General features: G+C 29.9%; 2 long non-coding RNA genes across 3 annotated transcripts; both read left to right on the top strand.

Moving 5' to 3' along the window:
• Window positions 1-656: 656 nt before the first annotated feature.
• On the top strand, window positions 657-4,746 carry LOC139897526 (uncharacterized). Of its 2 annotated transcripts, none has more exons than XR_011776629.1 (7): window positions 657-1,140; window positions 1,279-1,337; window positions 2,107-2,186; window positions 2,579-2,745; window positions 3,882-3,928; window positions 4,377-4,478; window positions 4,590-4,746. It is a non-coding gene; the product is annotated as an uncharacterized lncRNA (long non-coding RNA). The 2 variants fall into 2 exon arrangements; XR_011776628.1 differs by having other exon boundaries at window positions 1,222-1,337.
• Window positions 4,747-9,114: 4,368 nt separating this feature from the next.
• Window positions 9,115-11,238, top strand: LOC139897525 (uncharacterized). The gene is made up of 4 exons (XR_011776627.1): window positions 9,115-9,454; window positions 9,609-9,765; window positions 10,480-10,558; window positions 10,934-11,238. It is a non-coding gene; the product is annotated as an uncharacterized lncRNA (long non-coding RNA).
• The last annotated feature ends 11,493 nt before the right edge of the window (window positions 11,239-22,731 follow it).

The following is a 22,731-nucleotide window of genomic DNA, read 5'->3' as shown; positions in this document are numbered from 1 at the left end:
AGCTGATGTCATTAATCTAATTAATGACTAATTAAATATAAATCTACTTATTTATTTATTTAATGTTTTTTGAAAAAAAAATTCACTCTCATTAATTATTATCATTATATTATTATTCAAATTCAAATATGAGTTCTTTTTGCGAGATTAATGACACTATATTATATATGTATACGAAATACACGTCTCAATAAAAAGTTTTAATGTAGGCTTTTATGACAAAGAAAATAGTAATTGTGATGAAAATTGGAAGATGATGGTGAGAATAAATATAGTTCATTTATTCCGACCAAGTTAAGTACATCAATGTGTTGAAAAAACAACGAGAAGTTTCTTAGTCGGAGTCCATCGGGTCATTAAACTAAATGACTTTAACGTTTAAATTCACCTAATACCTAAAATATACCATTAAACTGTTTCGTTTAAACAAACTCGTAATTGGTCATTACACTTTACATTAAACATTAATTTGGTTCCCAAAAATTCGATGGATATACCATTTATGGCTTAAATTACGATAATTACATTTAATTCGAATTATCAGTAATCTATTTTATTATTTTGAATTAATATAAATTATAAATATATCTATAATTAATATTTTTAATAATTTCAATCATACACTTCTGTTCAAACAATCGCGTATCACAGAACTTCAACCGGACCCAAAATGGCTCAATATCTCTTCCCACAACAACAGACATTTGATTTGATTTGATTTGATTTAGTGAAAGCTATTAGTTCAATCCAGTAACCATAAAATTCTCCCCTAAATTTCTGCTCCTCGTTCCAGTCTATTATATGTACATAACCATCCAATCCATTTCTAATCACTCACTTAATCACGTGACAATCCTTGAATTAGGATGTAATCAGACGAAATTAGCCCTAATTAGGAAAAAACACACTGGGGTTATTTTCTTCCCATACATTTGTATCCACGCACAATTCATTATCCTCACAAAATCATCTCATTCAATCAAATATACGAACATGAAAAAAAAAACCCTAATCGTTACATTCACTTCAATTCAATAATCTGGAAAACCCCATATCGTCCGCAGCACATTTGCCAATCTAATTAGGTTGTTATTGTTTAACAAGAACAATACTGATTCAGTCGGAATGTCGTTCATTAAGGTGCAACTCGATCTCTTATCTCATCTCATACATGTTTATGAAATCAAAAATTAGGCTAATTAGGTTATTATTGTTCGTCAGTCTGGAAATTAATCGGACTCCAAATGATGATATCAAGTATGATGATTTTCCAATCAGGTTATAATAACATCTTGATGTGCAACGACGATGAAGACTCAACCGGAAAAACAAATCAGGTAACCACAATAATACGTTGTACTTGATATTAAGATTGTCTGTCTTATTCAATCATTTTTTTTAATCTATTTGTCAACCATATTAGTGACTGAGTTATTATTAAATTTACATCGATAATAATTGTTCACTGGATAACACAAGTGAGCTTGTTAATGGGTTTAACAATTATAGTTGCTGTGAATAAATAAAACAATATGATATGTACGCCAGGTGTTTGATAAAATGCCTGATGGAATTTTATAAAATTCATTTTTTGATTTAATATAAGGTCTTTATGTAAACATATAACCCATGATGTGGAATTTCGGGTAGAAGAAGCGAATCAATGTGGTGGCCAAACAATGACAAGTTTTGTATATATTCATTCATAGTGGAGGTGGCTTGAATTCAATCATAATATTTCCCATGAATTGTTTTTTGACTGTTGTAAAACCATGGGAGCAGTTGTAAAGGAATTGTTGTGAATACAGGATAGAACGAAGATGACAAATTCAATGAATGTATTGTGTCAAAAACCAAAAGGATTAAACAAATATATGCAGTCAACTCTAGAGTTAAGGGTCTAGAGAGGCTCTTATTACATCTTTTGAGTATTAACTGATGAGTTTAGAGGGGTTAAGATTGGTAACTGTAACCACTTGATGTGGATGAACGTAGTAAATCATAAGATAGATTATGTAACCAATTAAAATTATAATAGAATAAAATGCAGCCTATATTTATCAAACAGTTATATAATCATACTCACATCTATGTTACCGTTTTCAGGACATCGCCCATTACCTAATGCGATCTGTGATTTTCAAACTTGCTAGCTAGGTGTTCAGTTTTGAATGATAACACCATTTGTAAGTAATCTATACTCTCACTGTGATATAACAATATGGCGTCTAATATTATTTAATATATGTATATGTATTTTTTTTTTTTATCAAAGTCGCTTATTATTTAACACTAATTTGGGTTTGTCTTTGTCATTACCAGTCACACCATAATTTCAACAATTAAAAGAAAAATTGTTATATAGTTCTATATAAGATCAGAACAATAGTATAGCAATTCGACCAAATAGATGCAAGATAATCCATTCATATCAACTTCATGTGAATCTGCTTTTTTAAGCTATGAAAGCAACTAATGTGTGAAATTGCTTAGGATTTTCATCTAATACTGTACAACTTTTTTTTAATCATAACCATTAATTAATTATATATATATTATTTTAACCATTGTATTTCAGGTTCGGAAAATAGTCAAAATACACCGCCTGTAATGAGCATCATGTGTGATAGTTCTGTCATTACTTCTCAACCTATTCGTAGAGGGCGGACACATTTCAAGTACATGAATCAAAAAATCGAAATTGGAGCATGATGAGTTTGTTTATTGGTGGGATCTTTGTTTTAGGTAGTGATAAAGGATCAAGAAATTATCTATACATGTCATATATAATGAAGAAATTAGTGACTATTGAACCAGAAGCTACAGTTCTACCAAAATTGACAACCTGTTTAAAATCTCAATACCAAATTAATTTTTTAGTTTTTTTTTTTTTTTTTTAATAGATATTTTGTTCACTACTTTTCAAGTTTAGGACCTGTTGAGTCATTTTTTTATTTGTATGGTGACCGACTACATTACTTGATATAGAAATTTTCTTGCATGAATGTCTTATACATAACATGACTGAAATTCAATCAAGGCAAGAAGACATGAACATGGTGCCATCTGATTTAACTTTGCAACAATGTTTGTGTTTTGGAATATCGTGTTCAGCCCCAGAATTTATATGTAACTGGGCTGCTCTTTCGTGTACTATATGGGCTGGCCGAGGCCTAGCTTTTCGATAAAATAATATTTTCTTTTCGAAAAAAAAAAAGAATGTTGAAATGTTTTTATTAGGAAAGTAGTAATATAATTTAAAAAAAAAAAAAGGTGAGTGTAATATAGTAGTTGTGTTGTGACAACTGGTAGGTCATTGTCCTGTTTTGGGATCCTTCTACGCGTCACATGATCATTCTTCATATAGGTATATATAATTAAAAGATCCACCCGGCCCGTTTAATGTGGCTAAATATATTACTGTACATGTTACGGGCCAATAATACAATATATATTATTTGGAATTGCAGTCTCTACAAAGTCTTAAATTGGTTTGGTCTGTGTGCATTATGATATAAAACCCTGACATATTGAAGACAGAAAATATTGGTTCATTTATTGATTTATTTAAGGTTTAAGCGTAGTTTTGTCTGTTTCTAAAATTGTATGTTTAATGTAGTACAGAGTAGTACATAAAAGAAATTTGATATATCCTAATTCATCTAATGAGTTTTATATTCTGTAAATTTTTATATGCTTGTCTCCAATTATATATGTTTGTCTCCATTGAAATTTTTTTAGGTTTTGATCAATTAGTATTGATTTCGTTTATTGATTTATGTTTATGTACATAAGGTGTTTGATTAAATGTCGGTGTGAATTGATTATGTCAAATATGGTCGCTATTTGATTATGATTTGATCTGTTTTGGTAAATTTTAGGTACATAGTTTGTTTATGAACTGTTGATCAACGATTATCAAGAACAGGTACACTTCTAACAGTTATAATTTGACACACTTATGAATTACACTAATAATAATGACTTTGTAAGATGGATATCAATATGAATTTTTACAGGGGTTATTTAGTTAGCCAGGTATCTAATATAAACATATGACTAAGTTAATAACACCATTTAATCGAATATGACAAGTTAAAGGTATGTTATGAACCAGATTATAAACTGTATGTAATGATTACTAACAAGCAATTAGTTGAATATTACAAGTTACATGTCACAGTATTCACCCATTTACTTATGAATGGGTCAATATTGGTTATTTTTAATCAAAACAAACAAAGTTATAAATTATTTGGCTAAAAAGGGAATGGGTCAAATTCATCTCTAATGCATGCAACCTACTAAAGTAATTCACTACATTAGAATATACTATTTGATTATTATTATTATTATTGTTGCTGCTTATATTTTAGGTTTGGAAAAACTACACGCGGGCTTATCTTCATTGCCTGGTTACAAAAGATGCTATGGGTTCTCAGCTTCTATCTTATCACAATCTATACTACATGTTTTAGGTAAAAGTAAAACCTTAAATTTTTCAAATTTCTCTTAAGCTTTCATTAATGATAATTTGTATTTAGTCTTTCTGCTAGGATTTACACTAATAAATCAGTTTATATTTGCAGCTTAGCAGAAATCTTCAGTTATCAATTATACAAGGAACATTTCGTAAGTATGCTTGTCTTCTACCTTTTTGTATATTTTCCTTTTCTGTTTATATTTTGTTGTTGCCAATTTGATAATTTTACAAATGTTTAAACTCTATCTAAAGTTTTTATACATTCAGTCGTTAATTTACTTGAAACATCTGTAATATTCGTTTATATAATCTTCTAATATGCCATCAATGTTCATTCAAGTGCAGATTTGTATGTGATTTCTTGACAAAAATGGTATGTGTACTTTTTGCCTTAGTTCTATGCATATTTAGTTTCATAAGATTACCACCAAGCCTGGCACACGGGTCGGGTTGAGTCAAGACTCAAATGGGTTTGGATCAAAACGGGTCATGAGTTGAAGGGTATCAAAACTCAAACGGGTTTGGTCTAAACGGGTTGGTTCGGGTTGAGACCCATTTTTCTTATAAATTCTTTTAAAAAAAATATTTTTTTTCTTCCATTTTTTATTTTTTATTAACTCGTACCTCGCATGTGCAGGATTGAGTATTGTTGTTTTTGTTTTTTATTAACTTATTAAAAAATTACTTTTTTTATAAAATAATCTTTAATTTTTTTTGTTTCTATTAATTTTTTTGAACTTCTTGATTTTTCTAATCTTGTAAATTATTTTTTTATTCAATTTTTTTTAATATTTTTTAATATAATGGGTTGGAAATGAGTTTACGGTCAAACCTTATTTAGAGCGCTATATATTGATGGAAAATTAGACTAACAAGTTTTCACGTCAGCCGCGCGCTGCGGCGGCGGACTCCTTATTTTTTTGTATATAACATAATTTGCTAGGTTTTCGTTGTACACAACTTATGTTTTACATTATATTTAAACGTTAATAACCCTAACAAAATCAAAGATACAATATGTTTCAAATCACTAATTAAAATCAACATAATTTAAATATTTTTGTTATTTAATAGTAAAATGTGGGAGTAGAGAAAATATTGTAATGATAAAGAGGAAAAAAAGAAGTTTAAAAAAGATTTTAAATAAATAATATATAAGAAAAGTGATCAAGAAAAATTAAAGAGTTATATAAATATTGTAAGAAAGATTACATTAAAAAGAATTTAACAATAAAATAATATGAGTGGGAGGAGTAATCAAAAAAAAAAAAAAAAAAAAGAGTATTAAAGAGTTTATTTGTGAAAAATTAAATAAAAATAAGAATTAAAGGTTAAGGGGTGTATTATGAAAAAGTAAATAAAAATGAGGGATAAAGGGGTAAAATATAAAATAAATTAGTGAAGGAAGAAGGGGTACACGGGACTTGAACCCGTGACCTTTTGATCACCAACAAAGACATAAAGCCACTCGACCAACATTACAGTTTAATTATAACTATGATATGTAATATTTAATATTGAAAATAAATGGGTTTAAAAAAAAAGGTTGAAAAGACGTTCGCTACAGTGCCCTTTTTTTGTCTTCTTTTGTTTTCTCTTTGAATGTATATACAATTTAATAGTAAAATGTGGGAGTAGAGAAAATATTGTAATGATAAAGAGGAAAAAAAGAAGTTTAAAAAAGATTTTAAATAAATAATATATAAGAAAAGTGATCAAGAAAAATTAAAGAGTTATATAAATATTGTAAGAAAGATTACATTAAAAAGAATTTAACAATAAAATAACGTGAGTGGGAGGAGTAATCAAAAAAAAAAAAAGTATTAAAGAGTTTATTTGTGAAAAATTAAATAAAAATAAGAATTAAAGGTTAAGGGGTGTATTATGAAAAAGTAAATAAAAATGAGGGATAAAGGGGTAAATCATAAAATAAATTAGTTAAGGAAGAAGGGGTACACGGGACTTGAACCCGTGACCTTTTGATCATCAAAAAAGACATAAAGTCACTCGACCAACATTAAAGTTTAGTTATAATTATGATATGTAATATTTAAATATTGAAAATAAATGGGTTTCAAAAAAGGTTGAAAAGACGTTCGCTACAGTGGCCTTTTATTTTTTTTTGGGTCTTCTTTTGTTTTCTCTTTAATGTATATACAGTTTATGGAGGATAAACAAGTCGATTTGGATTCTTTTGTCTATAAGGTCAAATCTATATATCTTCTCTACATATCTTCTCTACAGAGTGGATATTAATTAAGATTAAAAGAAGATTTCTTATGAAATCCAATCCTAGCCATACATTAGTAAACTATCAAGGAAAATCTGATGGTGAATATTTATCTACATTAAGAATTGTCTCTCTCATATTAAAGAGTGTTCCCATTATGCCCCTAAACAAACTTACCCTCTAAAAAGTACGGGGAGTTATTTCATCAGTAAAACCGCATTCATCACAAAACTTTCCCTTCACAAATAATGACGCTCAATTTTTCTCTCTGGAACCTAATACCTTTCTGCTCATCACCGTCATGTTAATGGATACTTATTCCGTATCAATTAATCTTACAGGAACCCAAAATATTGATCAAACATATTGTTCTTCATACCCCTACTTTACTTCCATCCATATTATGAAAATAATCAGTTTCCCTAACCTAATTTTTTTTTCCCTCAACCGCCACTCCAATAAATCGTAGAGAAAACCCTATCTAACACCAACATCAATAAACCCTAAATCCGAAGCAATTCGTTGATAATCTTGTTACATACATGGAACCCCAAAAATTAAAACCCTAATTTTGAAGCAATGAATGTATAGAAGCTGGTTGCGGATAAAACAGATGAGAATTGAATAAAGTCACTAACAACCGGGAGAATTAATGCTGCCTGCTTATTTGGAATATATAACGAAGAATTATAAATATCCAATCTTCCACACCTAATTCATGTCAGGTATTGTATAATCAGCAGTACATTATAATTTATATTATTGTTTCCAGGTTTGTTTATAAGAGTGAACTTTGCGATGAATTCACACGTTCCACGTATCTTTATTATATTATTTGTAATTCAGTTGCTCCTGAATGAATCTTTGGTTTAACCGTTACTGCATCAACGAAATTAGGGGTTTGGTTTAAAGGTGGGTTATATCGTTTTAGATATATGTTATTAGGCATAATATTTAATCGATTAAGCATACTAAGCTATATGTATGCATGATATATTTTATGATTTCCTGTTGTTTTCTTTGTATACAGGTTATGTGTTTTAAGGTCCACTTTGCTAATTCTTATTCAATGGCTTATGACATCATTGATAAGTGATAACCATGTAAGCTCAATTATCTTTATTTTTTTATTATCTACTGTATGAACTGTATCAACATGTTAGCTAAATACGTTTTTTTTTTCAACACTGATTTTTTTTTATTTAAACAGAGTAATATATACTGCCTTCAGATTATAAATGTTGGTTAGAGTTTTTTTGTGGGTGGTTACAAATAATATGTTTTAAACTAACGGTTTCATCCTTACAAATGTATTAATCCCTCCTCAAAACTACAACTCAAAACTTTTCGAACAATCAAATTTTTCCCTCCAATATATTTATTTCGAATTCATTGAAATAACTGTATAAATATAAACTCAATAGTCACATATATACATATAAAAATTAACTGTATCTGCAATGGAGGGTAAACTCTAATTTTCAAATAATCATTCATAATGGCTGATGAAGAAGGAAAATACGTGTTAAGGTCGTTACATGGAGGAAGAAATACTACAATAACTCCTCTGCAACATAACCTTCTGATTTCGTTTTAGTTCTATGTCATGGTCCTATCAATGAAATTTATTACACCTATTGGAGTTAATTACCACCCAAGTCATTTATTAATGGGTCGTACTGAATTGTGTTTTATCCTCTTAAATGTATAAATGTTGAATGAGCCAAAAACATGTAAAATTAATTAGTAGTTTGATTTTGTAGTTGTATTTCAGCATATGGTTTAGTCATATATTGTTGTACTTAATCTTCTACATATTTATTACTTTATGTGGTCTGTCAATAATGTTAATAAGTAGGTTCAGGGACAATAGTGGTCTTAGTAATAGTCAACTTGTAAATGATACCTTAAATTACAGGCTATGATTTAAATGTTGTATTTCAGGATCATAATAGAAGAAAACTGAAACCAGTGTAGTATTCAAGGTAAAATCACATAAAAGTATAGAACACTAACCTTCTTCTTCGAATGTATAGTTATATTATCATTCCCTTTGTGATGATTCTGTCGTATTGACCAGAACTTGGCATGGGCTAAGATGCAATAGGACATTTGATACGTTACTGAGTTTAGATTATAATATTACACTACATGTGTCTTATTCATTCAGATCTATTTCTCTGATGTGTATTATATAATATAATATGTTGAATTTTCTGCATACTTCATATCTCTTGGATACAAATATGTTTAAACCTACCTGTAAAATACGCACACGCGCACACACACACATATTTATTTATTATAACTAAATTCAAAATCTTGGTGTGCAAAAATTTCGCTTTCAAAATCCCACGAATTCGCGGGTATTAAACTAGTCTATTATAATAATAATAATAACCTATTATATGGCATGTGCCACATGTCACATTAGCTGCTAATTATGCGGCCACGTGTAAATTACAGAATAAAAGATGCTAATTTATCTCTAATCTCTCTATTAACCTACGACAATCCACGCTGGAGATTAAACTCACCAATTAAACTGTGTGAAACCCTAATCGTAAACTCTCTTCTCCTACACCGATCTCTGATCGATTTTCTACCGTATGTTCCGTGTAATTCTACTTAACCCTACGGTCGTCGTTTTGTTGATTCTGTCTACTAGGGTTTCATATTTTGCATACAATTCCCAAATAAAATCACCAAATATTCATTACCTGAACAATAATCAAACGATGGTACGTTTCAAGGTCTGTAATTTTTTTTGTATTTTTCCCGTTTGATTATCTTTTGATAGGTAATTCAAAATCACCATACATTCATATTTGTATTTTTTGATTGTACGATTTTGATATAAATATAATCAATTAAATCATTGTTTTTCTGTATTAGGTCATATGGAAATTGTTTGATGATTGTGCCATGAAGCTATGTATGATATGTTGAATTATAAAATAAACAAGATCGATACTGTATATTGTTTGATTTGACAGAGTGATAGATTGCACTGATTCACTATGTTTGCTGAAAAAAAAATTCACGAAAACACGTAAGGTACTACCCAAATTCGTCTCATTTTACTGATTTATAACTGCTGCTTAGTTGTTTGAAGCTCTCAAGTACTCATTAAAAGTAGGATATCAGCAAACTATATGTTAAATTTCATGTAATATGTAAAATACAGGCCGTTAAGGTAACTGATTTTGGTGATGCAATAGTAAAGGCTGAGGTGTTATGACAACATAAACTAGGACACTTTTCATGAATAAATTATAATAAACACTTTGTATATACATCAATAGATATATAGTTAAACTGATGCTCTACTAAAGGTTTGTATGAAATTTTATATGTCAATATAAATATGAATTATCGTGAAGGTATTAATTAAACAACATCTCAGCTCGTGAGTGATTTAGTAAGCTTAATCTCAGCCTGGTGTCGACTCTATTATTAAATATCACATATTTGTGTATATGGCGTGTACATATGGGTTGAGATGTTATTCAAATTTATTCTTATAAAGAAGAAGTAACAAATATAGTATTTATTATGATTGTATATACAATACACTATACACTTTACACAGGCTTTTGGTTAATATAACTCAGGCACAAACCTAATCATCAAATGAGCTTCAAGTTGTATTTTAATGGAATCTAATTGTACATTGAGTTTTCAGTTCTCTATCATATTTTGTGTTCCTTTGATGACTGGAATCTTGAATTGTGATATTTATTTATGTTTCAATTGTGTTATGTAGGAACATCATGGTGTTTGTACCTTATCTATGCTATGGTCAGACGTTTACATTATATCAGTATCCAAAGTATCCAAATGAGGTATCTTCTACTTTTAAAATTACTTTTTAAAACAACTGCACATTTTATAATTTTCTAACCATGGTGTTTTTAATTGACAGCATGTAGTTTGACTGATATATAGTTAAAATTATGTCTTTTTTTTTGTTGCTTGAATTTGATTTGTTCAGGTACCAATCTTCACTAACCTTTCCTATTTTTCTTTTTGGATCAAAACCTTTGTATTAAAATTGAGAGATTCTGATATTGGTTATTGTCTATTGCACCCACAAAGAGATTAGGTTTCAGATTAATAATACTAACTTATTGATTATGTTTCATTCGTCAATTTTATTAATCTTCCTTGAATGATATATGCTCATGTATGTCTACTATTGTCTTGCATATCATATATAGTACTCGTGTTCCAGAAACATGCTGACAAAATAGATGATTGTGCGGCTTGCGGGGACATATTAGGTGTGTTCCAACTTTATCAACTGAAAGGAGGTGGATTGGGTGTGTTGGATTGCTCTTAAAAGTGACTTTTGTGTCAAATTGTATTGACACGAGCCTATATTCGATAAATAACTGTTGATTTGAGACTCTGATCATATAAACAATATGATAAGTATCCCTCTGTTCCAAACACTATGATTTTGCAACCTTACTTTAATTATATATGCCCTTTGGTTGCACCAGATGAATACATTAATCATACAATTGAGTACTATTCTGACCCATCTTTTTGTGTTTGGTGGTGGTATAATGTTGAGTGTTTGTCCCATTTCATAATTATCTACTGCTATGAATAGAGCGTATATTTCCATATGTATCCAGCTTAAATGGAATTGTTTATTATAATTCGTTTAAATCGCAGGTGTGTGATCAGTTCTAATGAAACTACACTTTATATAGTCCCAGAACTACTGAAAATATTATAACCAAAAAGAGCCAAAATCAGAGGCCTATAATCTTTTTTTTTTTTTTTCATTCTCAAGGTAAATCATGAGTTAATTTGTGAATTTTAGACTTTTGAATTACTTTTTTAGAAGTTTGTAAATTTTGCTGTGTTAGAAATTTAAAATTAACCTATCGATGTTATCTAGGGAAAATAAAAAGTTCATTATTTGATCTCAGTGCAAAAGTTAATATCCCATATTGTATCTAAGGGACTAATTGTGTAAAATCGAGAGGTTTTTCGATCGATCTAACCTCAGAAGATGTTTCGAGTACTATGGTTTACGATCCATTTCTTTCGTACAACGATTTTGTTCACGTAAAACCCCGAGTATCATTATCCGAGTGTGGAAGTACGCGTGGAGAACGTGACCCGATGAAAACGGGTGAATGAAATGGGGATCGGAAAAAAAAAATAGAAATTGCAAAGAATGAACAAGTGGATAGGTTTACGAAAATGACTGCACCAAGTGGACTTTCGAAAGATTTGAATCCCGAGATTATAAATCATGTAAGGAACCGAAAACAGGTTCATATAATTATTGAGAATCTTGTGAGATCAGCAAGAAATGATACAGAGTAATAAACATGCAGGAAGTAAGAAGGTTAATAAAACGAGTGAAAATGTTGTGAATTATACGTTCAAGCGTGAAGATGATATGCCTTCTGCGTTGAAACTTTCATCATCAGCAATAATGGGATCGGTGAATACGAGCTATGTCTCTAATGAAGAGTCAGGGAACATTTCAACTGTTCGATTAAAGGTGAGATCTTGGTCTTTTTGTTTTATGATTTGATTTGATGTATTTTTGAGACGTACAACTGCCAATTTCATAGTATGCCGGAATTTGGCTTGTGTGCTTATGAATGGGTTGATTTAGGTTAAAAGATATTGGTTGAATGGGTCAAAATTTCTTCTGGAAACCTTACTTATAAAATTGTTTCAAAAAGTTAGATTATTTTTGGTAATAACATTAAAAGAGTTATCTATAACAACGTGTAATCATTGTGTTTTTTTTTTCGTTTAAAGTTAGATTATTTTTTGTAATAACGTTAATTATTGTGGAAACACCGTTCAAGATTCTTTTGTTGGCGATGCATCAAAAATGTTGATATACATCGAATCTTGCTGATAAGTATCCTTCATGCTCATCCAAAATATTGAGTGCGCCTTCAAACAACAATGATGATGATTTTGTTAGTGTATCTAAGATTGTTATTAGACGTTTGTCTTATGTTATGTAAACTTAGTTACTAAGAAAACTTAGCTATTAAGTTTTCTTAGCTATTAAGTTTTCTTAACTATTAAGTATTCTTAGCTATTAAGTATTCTTAGTCATTAAGTATTCTTAGCTATTAAGTTTTCTTAATTATTAAGTATTCTTAGTTATTAAGTATTCTTAGTTATTAAGTATTCTTATCTGTAAAGAATATTTAGATATTTTAGTTTTCTTAGTTGTTAAGAAATTATCGATATTCGTGATACTTACCTCTTAAGTTTTCTTAGAGGTTAAGAAAGTTAGTTTATTGTAGTCTATAAATAGGAGTTGTAATCACGAGTTGTACAAGATAACAAATCTTCAAATAATATAACCAACCTTCAAATTATATATATTCTACACTTCCATTATCTATTCTAAAATACTTAGCAACAAAGTCTTGCTATTATAATCTTTAGCAACAAAGTCTTGCTACCTTAATCTTTCAAGTATAGATTTTTATTCTATTCTTGAACATTTACAGTGGTATCAGAGCTTTCTTCTTAAGGGGCTGTTTTATTTACGTTAAAGAAATTTTAGACTATACATGGCATCTAGTTCAACTGCTCCAGCAATTCCGACATTTAATGGGTTGCACTATCACATTTGGGCAGTAAAGATGAAGACATATTTGAAGTCTCAAGGTTTATGAAAGGTTTTAGAGACTAATGAAGATCCTCCAGCACTCGGAGCAAACCCAACTGTTGCTCAACTAAGAAATTATGAAGAAGAGTTGCTGAAGAAAGATAAGGCACTTACCTGTTTACATTCAGGACTTACTGATCAAATTTTCACCTTAATAATGGACTTGGACACACCAAAAGCTGTGTGGGATAAAATCCAAGATACCTATGAAGGTTCTGATAGAGTAAAAGCTGTCAGATTATGACTCTCAGACGATAGTTTGAATTGTTGAAAATGAACGATGATGAACTCGTGAAAGATTATTCATCGCGAATAATGGATGTTGTTAATCAAATTAGACTTCATGGTGATAAGATTTCAGACCAGAAAGTGGTGGAGAAGACAATGATAAGTGTTCCTCAAAAGTTTGAAGCCAAAATTTCCGCAATAGAAGAATCTTGTGATGTTAGCATGCTTAGAGTTTCTGAACTAACAAGCAAACTTCAAGCACAAGAATAAAGGGTCTCTATGAGATCCGAAGAAAAGGTTGAAGGTGCTTTTCAAGCTTCTTTCAAAATTAACAAGGCTGGGAATTCAAGACAGAACACATATAAAAGAGGAAATTATAAAGGAAATAAAAGTTCAAATTCACAAAGCTCCTCTTCAACATCAAAGAGAGGTATTTTCCCTCCATGTAAAGTTTGTCAAAATACAAATCATCAAGAAGTTGATTGTTGGTTCAAAGATAAACCAAACTTTAAGTGCAATTTTTTCAAAAAGTTTGGACATATTGATAAATATTGTAGAGCAAAGAAAAATCAGGGCCAAACAAAGGAACTTCAGTTGGCAAATGTCTCTGAAGAAAATCAGGAAGCAACTGAACACTTGTTCATGGCATCACTTGTCGATTACAAAAGTAGAGATGTGACTGTTGATGAAGGATCCTACTGGAATTGGAATATGAAGGAAGTTAAAAGGCATGAAGCTTCTATTTCAAATCTTCAAAAAGAATCTCATTATGATGATCCAGAATTTGATGTCGAAGACACAACTGACACCGAAGAATTGAGAACCATAAAATTTGATGATGTATACGAGTCTTGTAATCACGTTGTTATGGAGCCCGAAAGCTATATTGAAGCTTCCAAACATGATGAATGGAATGAAGCCATAAAAGCAGAACTTGAAATGATTAAGAAAAATGAAACATGGAAGCTTGTTGATTTGCCAAAGGGTAAGAATGCAATAGGTGTCAAATGGGTGTTTAGAACTAAGTTTCAACCCGATGGTTCAGTTCATAAACACAAAGCAAGATTAGTAGTGAAAGGATATTCTCAGATTGCAGGCGTGGATTTTAGGGAGACTTTCACTTCAGTTGCTCGTCATGACGTGATCAAGTTATTATTAGCCGTAGCTGCTCAACGCAATTTGAAAATTCATCATCTTGATGTGAAATCTGCATTTTTGAATGTTGAACTTGAGGAGGAGATTTATGTAAAGCAACCTCAAGGCTTTGAAGTAGCCGGCCAAGTAGATAAAGTATACAGACTATATAAGGCACTTTATGGTCTAAAGCAAGCACCAAGGGCTTGGTATTCTAAGATTGATGCTCATTTGATAAAGCATAATTTCAGGAGGAGTCTAAATGAGTCAACTCTTTATGTGAAATAATTAAATTCTCAAGAGGTACTGATTATTTCTCTCTATGTTGATGATTTACTTGTGATCGGGAGCAACGATAATCTTGTTGAGGAGTTCAAGAGACAAATGAAATCTGAATTTGAAATGTCAGATTTGGGATTCATGCATTATTTTATTGGCATGAAATTTAAACAACAAACTAGTGGTGTTTATATTTCTTAGAAAAAGTATGCAAGTGACATGCTCAAGAGATTCAACATGTTTTCATGCAAATCAGTCACATCGCCACTTGTTTTTATTTGCAAGTTGTCTAAAGAAGATGGAGAGAAGCTAGCTGATCCAACTCGATGCAGAAGTATTATCGGGAGTCTATTATATTTGACAATCTTAAGAACAGATTTAGCTTATGCAGCTAGTTTCTTATCAAGGTTTATGACTTCACCAACTAGTTCTCACTTGGGAGCTTCCAAGAGAGTCTTAAGATACTTGGTTCTCTCGATCTGGGGATTATGTTTGAAAGAAACAAAGATGTGAAACTTGAAGGATATTCTGATAGTGATTGGGCTGGAAGTGTTGATGATATGAAGAGTACTTCTGGTTATGTTTTCAATCTTGGTTCAGGTGCATTTTGTTGGAACTCAAAGAAGTAAAGCGTTGTCGCACAATCTACTGCAGAGGCAGAATATATTGCAATCGCGGCTGCTGTGAATCATGCTGTTTGGATAAGAAAGCTGCTGTTCGACTTGGATCTGACTCAAGAAAGTCCAACAGTCATCTATTGTGATAACAAGTCTACTATTGTTATAGCAGAGAATCCGGTGCAACACGGAAGAACAAAACACATCAATGTCAAATATCATGCTATTCGAAAAATCGAGAAGAATAGAGAAGTCAAGCTGAAATACTGCACCTCTGATGATCAATTGACAGATATGCTTACAAAGTCTCTCACGGGAATGAAGCTAGATCAATTGAAGACTCGACTTATTATGTCCAACAACAATCTTAAGGAGGAGTGTTAGTGTATCTAAGATTGTTATTAGACGTTTGTCTTATGTTATGTAAACTTAGTTACTAAGAAAACTTAGCTATTAAGTTTTCTTAGCTATTAAGTTTTCTTAACTATTAAGTATTCTTAGCTATTAAGTATTCTTAGCTATTAAGTTTTCTTAATTATTAAGTATTCTTAGTTATTAAGTATTCTTATATGTAAAGAATACTTAGATATTTTAGTTTTCTTAGTTGTTAAGAAATTATCGATATTCGTGATACTTACCTCTTAAGTTTTCTTAGAGGTTAAGAAAGTTAGTTTATTGTAGTCTATAAATAGGAGTTGTAATCACGAGTTGTACACGATAAAAAATCTTCAAATAATATAACCAACCTTCAAATTATATATATTCTACACTTCCATTATTTATTCTAAAATACTTAGCAACAAAGTCTTCACTATTTTAATATTTAGCAACAAAGTCTTGCTACCTTAATCTTTCAAGTATAGATTTTTATTCTATTCTTGAACATTTACAGATTTAGATGATAGCGACCCTCGCGGAATATCAAAGGCAAGTAAACTTTCGTCTATGATGATATTGACCCTCACAGAATATTAATGGTTCTTAATTTTTTTTATTGCTTTAGGTGTGACCAGCTTCTACCGGGACTTAAGAAACTGTGATTGGGTATGCAGTTACTGTTCAGAATGTGGAAGAGAAGTCCAACCAATTACCGAAGTAATTAATTGCCATAATCATGTAGAACAACCAAATCACATGAATAAGCATGCTGCATGAAAATGGTGTATGCATAAGCATCTATATTTCAGTAGAGACTTAAATTGCACCAACACTGAAGTTTCAGTCAATTTTATTAAACGTTGTAACTGTGATTATTGGGTTCTTAGTTGCTCATTGCATATCTAATGGGGATGTCAAAACAGTAATCCTTAACGTACATGAATTTTTTTTGTTGCATTAGGTTTTGAAAAATATTACAACAGATGTGCAAATGAGAGGGGTCAACATGAATTCAGTAGAATTCTCTGAATTTGTTTAGATGTTATGATTTTTATATAATTGATAAATTAATGATTCCAATGCAAATTGTTATTTTGACTAAAAGAGTGGTTTGCTACTGGTGAAGCCTATGGTCAATGGTTCAGGCTCCTTAATTGTAGGAAACAGTGATTTTGATTATATATTAGATGGAGTTGTTGATGCTTATTAGATTTTTAGCATACGTATAACCGGTTTTCTTCTTATTTTGCAGCTATCTCGCCCTTGTCATTCAAATCATTCGAGAGATTGTTGAAGCATTAGCAATAAAAAATGCATATGATTACAATTTTTTCACACTAACTGTTTGTCTCATTATGATTTTCGATTTGTATTAGTGTGTGGTTTATCAGACCGAATATGTATTAATGTTTCTCTGTGGTAAGACCGTAAGACGTTTAGTTGGATGAATGATGATGGAAAGTGTCATAAGTGGCCTGTGAGGTAATTCGTAAATGTGATCACGCATACAATCTGTAACAACATTAACATATTACTGTTCTGATTTTTTAAGTCATCGTGCAACACACGGGTTCTTAAAGCTAGTGGAAATATATAAGCAAAGCAGATCATGATTGAGGTATCTAAAAGTGTTCAAAAAGCTTAAAACATCCTTGATCAGTTCATATCAGCAGTATAGTTTATCAATGTAGTTATATTATTCTATTGATCATGATTGAATTAGTCAAGGTTTCCATTAGAAAATGAAAAAATTTGTACGAATTGTCACACCCCCAAATAGGGTCAGGGGTAATTGTGACTTTTCAATATCATAACACAAGTATATATAAAGAGAACGACTCTAAATGAGACGTTTTATAAAAACAATAATTGTAGCAGTGGAAATAAATAAGGTTTTACATCATAAGTCCAATGTAAATGACAAGTGTTTAATAAATGATAACATAATATGCGAGACTACAAAGCAAGGCAGCACACATATAGCAATCACCATCAGCACATAAACTAATCGTCACCTGAGACAAACATGCTTAAATGTCAATAAAATGGTTGAGTGAACAACATAGGTTTAATAATCATAATAAATTTTTAGACCACAAGATTTAATATAAAAAAAATCAATATGCCATGAGTTATAATATCGAGCTAAACATTTAAAACCCCTGACACTGCGCGTGTGTCGGTAATCATTATTATGTACCCCTTGACGATCGGTCAATAGGTAAAGAGGTCGCTCTCAATAGGCCTATTCACAATAATTAAGCTTCCCACATTTGAATTTTAGCAATTAATGATATTATGGTGGGGATTTGCATGTAAGAATACAAGTCAACAAAAGTCTCATGAAGTTGCATATCAAAATGTTTAGGCACTTGTGTCTAAAGTGTAAATTAGTTAAAAACAAGCATGTGTCTCACCCCAAGATTTATAAAAATTCAATAAAGTATGCAAAAGTGGGGCTATGAAGTTCACCTTAATATAGCACGACGAAGAATATCCACAAACGGAAATAGAAGCAAGAAATGCAATCGAGACCTCAACCTAGAGATATAATGTTTGACCATTTATTGCCTAACAGACAAAAGTATGTTTATTTATATAGTAACTATATTAACAGTGACGGTTCACGAAAAGAGTTTCTATTTTCGGAAGGTTACTATTTATAGAAAGTTTTCACTTATAGTAAGTTCCTAGTTTTAGAAAGTTCGGGTTATAATCCTTTACCAAGACGTTGTACCACTTAACTCAAACCTCGTTGCTATCAAGTAAGTCGGGGATGGCCAGATGTAACCGGGGCCCATGACTCTTGATCAGAAACTAAGTCATGACATTCGCGATCTACAAGCTTATCCCATAAATGGCAACCATAGACATCATCTCCTTACGATCGTAAGTAGCGGTGATGTTCGTATAAATTGTACGTTTATCTTTTGATTATAACCTTCACGTATTAAGGGCGTATAGGTATGATATGATTAGTTTACTTATATAATAAATCTTATTATATTATATGTTATAGTATAATTATTATTAATATGTATTATCGTCATTACTTTATTTAAAGTTATTCTTATACTATAAGTATTAAAAGTTTAATTATGTAGGAATATTAAATATATAATAATTATTTCTTATATAATTATTTCTGATCTTAAGTTAAAATAATAATATTTGATTAATACGTATATTTTGTATACCGAATTTATATATATATATATATTTTTTTTTTATCTAAATTCACATTTAATTCAAATATATACCAAATAAATATAAATAAAATTTTAATAAATTTATTTCAGTATATTAAACTGTAGAAAATTTAATAAAAATAAATCTATCACGTTTTAAATTTTTGTATTTATCTTTGTATTTATTTTCTGTTTAGATAAAATACAAGTTTAATTATATCTAAAATACTATTTCGACCCAAAATATTTGGTTTCCAATTTTCACAGATTATCCAACTTTTATAAACTAAGGAAAAAAGTTTTTATAAAATTTGATGTGGTATTTATAGGTGAAAATTAGGGGATTTATTAATAAAAAATAAATAATAATAATAGTGATAATACCGATTCAAAGAAATTTTGTTAAGAGTGAGTTTGTTAAATAATGCATATGGTCATTATTTGGTTTATGTACATGCCTTCATTGATAAGAAAAAAAAAATAAAAAAAAATTATCCTATTTAATTAAATCGGCCGAAGAAAAAAAAATGTAAAAGTAAATTAAATAAATTTTCAAATTATATCTTGCTTATTATTTTGTTCTAGATTTTATTTTATAAAATCAGTTTTTTTTCTTCTTATTATCTATTTTAATAACCGAATTTAATAATATATATATATATATATATATATATATATATATATATATATATATATATATATATATATATATATATATATATATATATATATATATATATATATATATATATATATATATATATATATATATATAGGGGCAGGTTCAAACAAGAACCATTAAAAAGGTAAGAACTGCGAGAACTATTTAATTTAATAGTTTTTATGCTTTTAAATTCAACAAATTACATGTAAATATTAGTTAATGCACATGTCATTAACAAACATATGTTCATTAGCTCAAATTACATGTTAAATTGTTAATTATATGAAACTGTTCACATGTTCGGAAACAAATATGCACATGTACACGAGAAACTATATATTTAATTATATAGGTAAAATATAAGTGTTTTTCAACTATTTTATGTTCATTCATACTCTTCATCAATATTTATTTGTGATTCAATCTAGTTACATGTGAACATCTTTATAAATCAAAAGTTCTCGCAGTTCTCGCCTTTTTTATGTTCTCGTTTGAACTTTTAGCTATATATATATATATATATATATATATATATATATATATATATATATATATATATATATATATATATATATATATATATATATATATATATATAGTGGTAGGATCAAGGGGGAAGTAACCAATCGGGGAGAAGCAAATTTTTTTTCTTTCATTTTTTGAAAAAACTTTGTTCACGAACATTATAGATTGGATGAAAATATGAACTTTTAATAAAGACACTTTGTGATAAATATTTTTATTTTGGCGGAAAAATGCTCGAAGAAGTAATATATAACAATTATCGTGTTTTTCGAGCGTATGTTGAGGTTTTAGATATTAGGGTTTAGATATTAGGGTTTATAGGGTTTTGATATTAGGGCTTAGAAATTTAAGGTTTAGATTTAGGGTTTAGAATTAGGATTTAGATTGAGTTTTTAACACGAACGGTTTAGAGTTTAGGGTTTGGGGTTTAGGGTTTGGGTTTGGTGTTTTAGGTTTATGGAATAAACCCAAAACACCAAACCCTAAACCCTAAACCCTAAACCCTAAACTCTAAATCGGACTAAATTTTACTTCACAAAACATGAAAAAAAAAACGTTCACATTGTCCACGAACAATATTATCTTGAATGTTATTTTTGTCGATCGTTTAAATAATAACATTCATCACGAAGTGTCTTTTCTATATGTTCATATTTTCGTGTGATCTTGATGCCGGAAAAAAAATTCCAAAAAAAAAGAAATTTTTTTTTTTGCTTCCCCCCACTTGGTTACTTCCCCATTGATCCTGTCCCGATATATATATATATATATATATATATATATATATATATATATATATATATATATATATATATATATATTACGGTTTTAATAATAATGTAAATAAATTAATAAGTTTATCATTTAATTACATAATTTATCATTTAATTATATGCATTTACAATGTAGTTGTATAAATTATGAAAGTGTCACAAATTATTATAATACTTAACTATTAACTAAAGTAATATAAATTATATAAACTTTAACTAATATAATTATGTTACATTATATAGGTTAATATAACTTATGTTTATTTTAGTCACATTATTTATTTAACCATATGTGTTGACTAAAAAATACTATTCGGTCAACGTTCGTTAGATTCGTATATATAACAACCTTAGATTTGACGTGTTGTTAATTAGACGTGTTCCTGGTAGAACTAATTAGACGCGTTGTTAATTAGACTTGTTCCTGGCAAAACTAAATAGACGTGGTTACCAATTGGAGGTGTTATAGTTATTTAGACATGTTGCTGGTTTGTAATTAGACGTGTTCCGTCTATTGTTTAGACGTGTTTCGAATTTTTTTAAAAAAAAACAATAGTTAGACGTGTTCCTTATGTTTAATTAGACGTGTGATTTACTGAACACATCTATAAGTGGGGCACTAATTGTCCCGATCTGTAGTAGTGAATTGTAGACTAAAGCACGTGAATCACCTAATCAGTCCACCTGGAATTCCCTAGTGCAGATACTTCAACTAAGATTACACAACACATAATTCCTCGTTACTTAAGACCTCCTAGATGTGATTAAGTTGACCCACTGATATGAAGACCTAAATTATGACTCTACTCTCGTAGTAATCAATAATCACACCAACTCTCGTTGTGTATGATTCACTCCAAAATTGTCTAGCATTTTGAATACAATTTATTATCATCTCCGATTAAATAAACAACCAATTATTACAAACCAATTGTAAGTATGTATATTAAATTGTTAAACTCTCGTCCTAACAAACAAACATACACCTAATTGAATCGAAAAAAACAAGTTTCATCAAGTGTGTTCATGTATTCAAACTTCATACCAAAATACTTATAATCCAACAACTAATGAAAATAATATCCAACACATAAGTTTATTAGTCTAGACAAACATAAAGATTTAGCTAACAATCATGGCTAAAACCAAAATTAAACAAATAATCAAATATAAATTCATTGTATGAAACAAAGAATCAACCTAATTAAATGAAGAATCATGAAGGAAGAACGGATTGAATGATGATCCTGGAATGATTGCCTTGCTTTGGTGGTGTTGGAATTCCCCAAAATCCACCTAAAAATCACCTTTAACACTATGGAAATCGTAAAAGTGAAGATTGTGGAAGTTAGAGTAAAAAAACTGCCTTTTATACCCCTTTCCTCGTATCTGGCCAACCCAATTACCGCGCAGCGACTTACTACGTGAACAACCGTGGCGCGCAATGCCAATCGCGGCGCGCCTTAGTGCATGAGAAATCATGTCCAGTTTTTAACAACTTGATGACCTGAAAACACGTGTTACCCCGCGACGCGCAAACATATCTGCGCTGCGCAAATGCCTAA

This window comes from Rutidosis leptorrhynchoides, chromosome 3 (assembly GCF_046630445.1).
Source record: "Rutidosis leptorrhynchoides isolate AG116_Rl617_1_P2 chromosome 3, CSIRO_AGI_Rlap_v1, whole genome shotgun sequence".
Classification (NCBI taxonomy): Eukaryota; Viridiplantae; Streptophyta; class Magnoliopsida; order Asterales; family Asteraceae; genus Rutidosis; species Rutidosis leptorrhynchoides.
This window is presented reverse-complemented; position numbering and strand designations above follow the sequence as displayed.